Source organism: Mchenga conophoros, linkage group LG16 (genome assembly GCF_057382185.1).
Source record: "Mchenga conophoros isolate Kocher_MC1m ecotype Shallow Benthic linkage group LG16, M_conophoros_male_GT1.1, whole genome shotgun sequence".
NCBI classification, from domain to species: domain Eukaryota; kingdom Metazoa; phylum Chordata; class Actinopteri; order Cichliformes; family Cichlidae; genus Mchenga; species Mchenga conophoros.
The window spans coordinates 37,767,253-37,774,012 of NC_140541.1; positions in this window are offsets into that span (position 1 = coordinate 37,767,253).

The following is a 6,760-nucleotide window of genomic DNA, read 5'->3' on the forward strand; positions in this document are numbered from 1 at the left end:
CCTCTGCCGCTTTATAGTCAGAGTGGGTTATTGATTACGTGCACGATCAGATCAGTGCAACCTGGGTTCAGTTTGCTTCAGCGATGAACCTTTGTGATTCTCCTTTCCAGACAGCGCTGTTATTGTCAGACATGATGCATTGCATCAAAAATTCAGATCTGTGATAACAGCTCTGATATTCTGATAACTCACAGTAAAGCTGCACCAGTATGTTTGCAGGCTACTGGTCTACAACAGTCTGTTTCTCCACGGTGGATCAAACCATCGTGTCTGTGAAGCCATTCTGAGGTAACAGGCAGACACTTCAAACTTATTCCGCTGGGTTGACAGTTCATATGACGTGATAGTGATTTGCAGTGGAAAAAGCAAGTTGGTACAAACAGCAGCGCAGCAAACCAGTGTGAAGAATACCTTAGGGCAATATTAGATTAGCAGGAACTTAGTGTTAATTTGATTCAGCCTTCTTGCACAGCTAATGATGTTTTTCTAACTGTTGAGACAATGTTCAAAACGGACTTTGTTGACTGATCCGTTCAGCTTCTGTCTCACATCCTGGCCTCGCTCGGCCTGATGTTATCCGTGTTTTCTGGCATCCACAACTCCTCAGAAGTGATATGTTGGCACCTCTAACTGTTTAAACTTGTTACTTACACAAAGAAAAGAGTTGAATGCATCTAACCAAAGCAACAGTATTTTTTCATTGCTTTATTGTAACTGAAAGGTGTCTGCCGGTGGAGTGACAAACGTATACGGATTGCAGAAAGTTTTGTTTATCATTAGCTGAGCTGTAAGGCTTCGTGTCTCCATTGCCTCGTTCCTCTCGGTTGTGGAGCTCACATAACACATAGTCACGCTGAAGCAGATAATTGGCCTCCAGTGGCAGGAACAGAACATGGTGTGATGTTTTAGCAGACAGAGCTGTGCTGCGTGGAGAGTGCTGCATTGATATGCCGGCTGGAACCAACCACAACAAAATTAGAAAGTTATGAAAATTGAGTTATCTCTCAATGATCTATAAATAACTGCAGCATAGTTGCGAGCATAAGCATGCCAATTGAACTGTGCTTTATACTGGGTGTTATCTCACCCACCTTACACACTCTCTCTGCCCCACTTTCTCTCTCATCTTGCCCCTCGCTCTGCTGGATAAGTGTGTTTTGTTAGGGAGGGCTGATTCTTCATACTTGGCTGAGGCTTTATGGACAATAAAGATCTGATTTCAAAGTCCAGCAGGGTGTTGGGCCTGGGGTCTTGGCTCAGCTTTAGCTGCCTGCTGGGAGGAGACACTGCACAGCCCCCAACCAGATGGCCTTCAGCCCACATACAGTAGATTCATATTGTACATGATGTGTAGCATTGACACGTCTGTCTCTTTTAACCGCTACGGGCTCGGCCAAAGCCCTCTGACCTCCTTGAAGTGACCTCTAGTGACCTTGTTTGAATAATTTGTGGTATTTTGAAGTTCTGTGTTTCACCCCTTACAGATGTGCATATAGAGTTGACATGGAAAACGGGTCATTTCAGCAGAACTACAGTTCAGCGAAACCGATGTTTTAACCTAAAATAGAGTGAAGTCATGTGACTGCCTGCTCAATATTTAATCCGTCCAACAACATGTAAGCTTTGGCAGACACTGGATAACAGGGATTTCTGGTGACTAGGCTACCGATGTTTCTCTTATCTCTGCTTGTTAGTTTTACAGCAAGGGTTCGGCACAAAGACACTTACACAGATGCTCACCAACAGAGTCGACGCTGCTCTCTAGTTTGAGTCGACTCTGCTCTCCATCTTTCCTCGGGCTGGCATCATCTCAGTAGTTCACTCCCTGTTTCATCTTAATCACATAGCTCAGTATGGAGATATGCGACATGTCCTTCCAGCATGTATTATACATCTGTAGGGACTTAGATCAGTGTTACAATGGAGAACGCCCTGATAGATACAGGAGCTTCACTAAAAGCTGCCAGCAGTGCATTTTTTAGTCATTACATTAAACTTATAACATGAGTTTTGTTGTACAAGATATTTTGCAGTTGGGGAACAACCGAGTGGCAGAGTGGAGGCAGGCATTTACTGGTGACACGATGGGCGTCTGACTCAGCGTCGTAGGCCAAACGTCTTTAGGTGTCCCGATGCTTCCTCTGTTGACCCCAAACTCCAACACTGTGCGTTGTTATTTCACCGCACATCACACTGATACATATGAACAGCTGGAACAAAACTAATCTAATAGGTCTGATCTTTGAATAGCTGTTCAAAGATCAGACCTATTAGATTAGTTTTGTTCAACAGCCGGCTCTGATTCATCTAAATATTCGTTAAATTTACGTTTCATTTCAACGACTCCCTGGAGATTACATGAGAAACAAACAGCAGTTACAACCGTTGTTGCCATAGTAAACTTTGAGGAAGTTCAAGCTACAACTGTTGTCCAGAATGAAAGTTTCCTCCAGTGTACGGCTCGGATGCCCCCACAGCACTATGAGACTGTACTGAGCAAGTATTATCATGCTTACATGCTAACTGGCTTAAACTTTGCAAACATCGTACTTGCTAAACATCACAGCAGCTTTGCCTGCGTGGGTGTTTGACTCGTCTCTGTGCTGGATGCCTCGTGCACGGACTCGTAGATGTTTGTGACTGGGTTGCTGTGTCGTATTATTGTGTCCTACAAGGATCATCAGAACAGAAACAATGCTAAATGGAAAAGTGTGTGCATCGAGCTGTGTTTTCCCCTGTGGTCTGTCATCAATTGAAGTAAAAGAACATTGGTCTCGATTATGAAGTGTTCCCTCCCACCCTTCTCCACCTAGGACAAGCTAACAGGCCTAACCCCTGCCCTGCCACACCTCTCATGCACATGCTACACACACATTCCCCCTCTGACACTGCTTTCATTTGGGCGTGAAATAGATTCCTACTGTCTGCCAGAATGCACCACCTATCTCTGGATGTGATTCTTTTTTTCCTTCCCTTTTTTCCTTTCTGCGTGCCACACGTGTACCCTTTTGTTTTTCCAGAGAAAAATACCTTGCTCACAAAGCTCGTCCCCAGAAACACATTCCCGGGTGATTATGACCGAAAAATGATTTGAAATCCCACAGGGACTAATATTTTATTTGACAACGAGAATTAGGTCTAAATAAGAAACACATGATGGTCCTAACCTTTTTAAAACAAACCACAGTCATCCCTGGAATCCCCAGGAGAAAGGCATGTTCATGAAATTCCTTCATAACTGGCACACACACACACACACACACACACACACACACACACACACACACACACTGAAAGTGTGAGAGAGATTGTAGTATAAAATATTAATACCTCCTGCTGCCACATGATTTTACATGTCCAGGAGCAGAAAGTCTGTTTTCAGAGAGGAAAGAACTGAAGTTATGCAAAATGTTCTTGTTAGAGCAAGTAATGAAAGTAAACCCTGTCTACGATCAGTCAACAAAAGCTGTATAATTTAGTGTTTGCCAAGTGTCAGCTCCGTAACTCTGTCATAATTTGACACATTATTTGGATCATAACAGTTTGCAGACACTTGGATCTCCCAGCTATCTGGAAGAATCATCTATAAATCTGCAGAACTGATGGTGATGGGTTTGACTTGTGGTTCGAGTAAGCAGGTAATGACCTTTTCTAATCAGACACTAAATCACCTTCAGCCTGCTACTCACAGACATTTCAAAGACGCTAACGAGGCTAAAGCCATCCAGAGCCGGCAGCCTCGGTATGAGCAATAAGATAAGATAAGATAAGATAAGATAAGATAACCTTTATTAGTCCCACACGTGGGAAATTTGTTTTGTCACAGCAGGAAGTGGACAGTGCAAAAGTTATGACGCAAAAATTAGAATACAATAAGAATAAATACAGTACACAGCTGTACAGAATAGAATAAAATAATATACTATATACAGTAGAATAAAATAGAATAAAAATATACAATAAGATAAAAATAGAATACGAATGCTATATACAACTGAGTAAAAATACAACGATGCCAGAAAAGATTATTGCACTTAGTGTTATTGCACATGTGTGGATGTGTGTGTTTGTTCAGTTAAAGTCTTTGTTGTGGAGTCTGACAGCAGTGGGGAGGAAAGACCTGCGAAATCTCTCCGTCCCACACCGTGGGTGCCGCAGTCTCCCACTGAAGGAGCTGCTCAGTGCTGTCACAGTCTGCTGCATGGGGTGGGAGATGTTGTCCATCAGGGATGACAGCTTAGCCGCCGTTCTCCTGTCACTCACCACCTCCACTGGGTCCAGAGGGCATCCTAGAACAGAGCTGGCCCTTCGGATCACCCTGTTCAGTCTCTTCCTGTCCCCAGCAGAGATGCTGCCGCCCCAGCAGACCACGCCATAAAAGATAGCAGAAGCCACAACAGAGTCATAGAAGGTCTTCAGGAGTGGGCCCTCCACCCCAAACGACCTGAGTCTCCGCAGCAGGTACAACCTGCTCTGCCCTTTCCTGTAGAGGGCGTCTGAGTTACGGCGACTTCACTGACTTGGAGGAGTACACATCATCAGTGTCCAGCTATATCAACAAGTGCACCGATGACGTCACTGTCTCCAAGATCATCATCTCACGACCCAACCAGAAACCGTGGATTACTGCGGAAGTGCGTGCACTTCTAAGGACCCGAGACTCTGCCTTCAAAGAGGGAGATAAGGTGGCGCTTAGAAGAGCGAGGGCTGAACTTTCTCGGGCCATCAGAGAGGCGAAGCGCGCACACGCCCAGAGAATCCACAACCACTTTAAGGACAGCGGCGACACACGACGCATGTGGCAGGGCTTACAAGCCATCGCTAACTACAGGACGACACCACCTGCCTGTGACAGTGACGGCTCCCTCCCAGATGTGCTTAACAACTTCTATGCTCGGTTCGACAGGCAGAACGACGTGGCGGCGAGGAAGACCACCCCTCCTCCGAACGACCAGGTCCTGTGTCTCACTACAGCTGAGGTGAGGAAAACTCTACGCAGAGTCAATCCACGTAAAGCTGCTGGACCAGACAACATCCCAGGCAGAGTGCTCAGAGAATGTGCTGATCAGCTGGCAAATGTTCTCACCGACATCTTCAACATCTCTCTGAGCAGTGCCGTTGTCCCCACGTGCTTCAAGGCCACCACCATCGTCCCCGTGCCCAAGAAGTCTTCTGTGTCCTGTCTCAATGACTACCGCCCTATCGCACTTACACCCACCATCATGAAGTGCTTCGAACGGCTCGTCATGAGACACATCAAGACCCTGCTGCCCCCCTCACTGGACCCAATGCAATTTGCATACCGCCATAACCGCTCAACGGACGACGCCATCTCCACTGCACTCCATCTTGCCCTGACACACTTGGACAAGAAGGACTCACACGTCCGAATGCTGTACATAGATTTCAGCTCAGCATTTAACACGATCATCCCCAATCAACTGATCGGAAAGCTGAGCCTGTTGGGCCTGAACACCTCCCTCTGCAACTGGATCCTGGACTTTCTGACCGGAAGGCCTCAGTCAGTACGGATCGGGAACTGCACCTCCAGCACCACCACACTGAGCACTGGGGCCCCACAAGGCTGTGTGCTCAGTCCTCTGCTGTTCACACTGCTGACTCATGACTGTGTAGCAACACACAGTTCAAATCACATCATTAAATTCGCTGATGACACGACCGTGGTGGGTCTCATTAGCAAGAACGACGAGTCAGCGTACAGAGAGGAAGTGCAGAGACTAACGGACTGGTGTAAAGACAACAACCTGTCTCTGAATGTTGACAAGACAAAAGAGATGGTTGTTGACTTTAGGAGGACACGAGGCGACCACTCACCGCTGAGCATCAACGGCTCCTCTGTGGAGATCGTTGACAGCACCAAATTCCTGGGTGTACACCTGGAGAAGGACCTCGGCTGGTCCCTCAACACCAGCTCCCTGCACAAGAAAGCCCAACAGCGTCTCTTCTTTCTGAGAAGACTGAGAAAGGCCCGGCTTCCACCACCGATCCTGACCACCTTCTATAGAGGAACTATTGAGAGCATCCTGAGCGGCTGCATCACTGTCTGGTTTGGGAGCTGTGCCATATCAGACCGCAAGACCCTACAGCGGATAGTGGGAACAGCAGAGAAGATCATCGGGGTCTCTCTACCCTCTATTGAGGACATCTACACCACACGCTGCATTCGCAAAGCCACCAGCATTGTGGCTGATCGGACACACCCCTCTCACACACTCTTTACACTCCTGCCATCTGGAAAAAGGTACCGAAGCATTCGGGCACGCACATCCAGACTGTGCAACAGCTTTTTTCCACAAGCCATCCGTCTCCTCAGCAAAAAGGGACTGACTGATAAACACGCACACACACACATACACTAACATTATCACTCAGCTTAACTCAAATACCTCAAAACATTGAGACTGGACTGACTAACCAACACAAAGCGCAAACACACTGACCTACACCACCAAACCATCGCACACACCAACCTGTAAATGCTCTTTTGCACAATATTATTACTAGATATATTATATATTATTATTTTTTTTGCACTAACTTGTCTTGTAGCACCTTGGTTCCTGGAGGAACGTTGTTTCGCCTCACTGTGTATTTTTAAACTGTATATGGTTGAAGTGACAATAAAGTTGAACTTGGAACTTGGAACTTGGAGTTATGAGTCCAGTCCAGTCTGTTGTTCAGATGAACACCAAGGTACCTGTAGCTGTCCACAGCCTCAATGTCCATACCCTGGATGTTC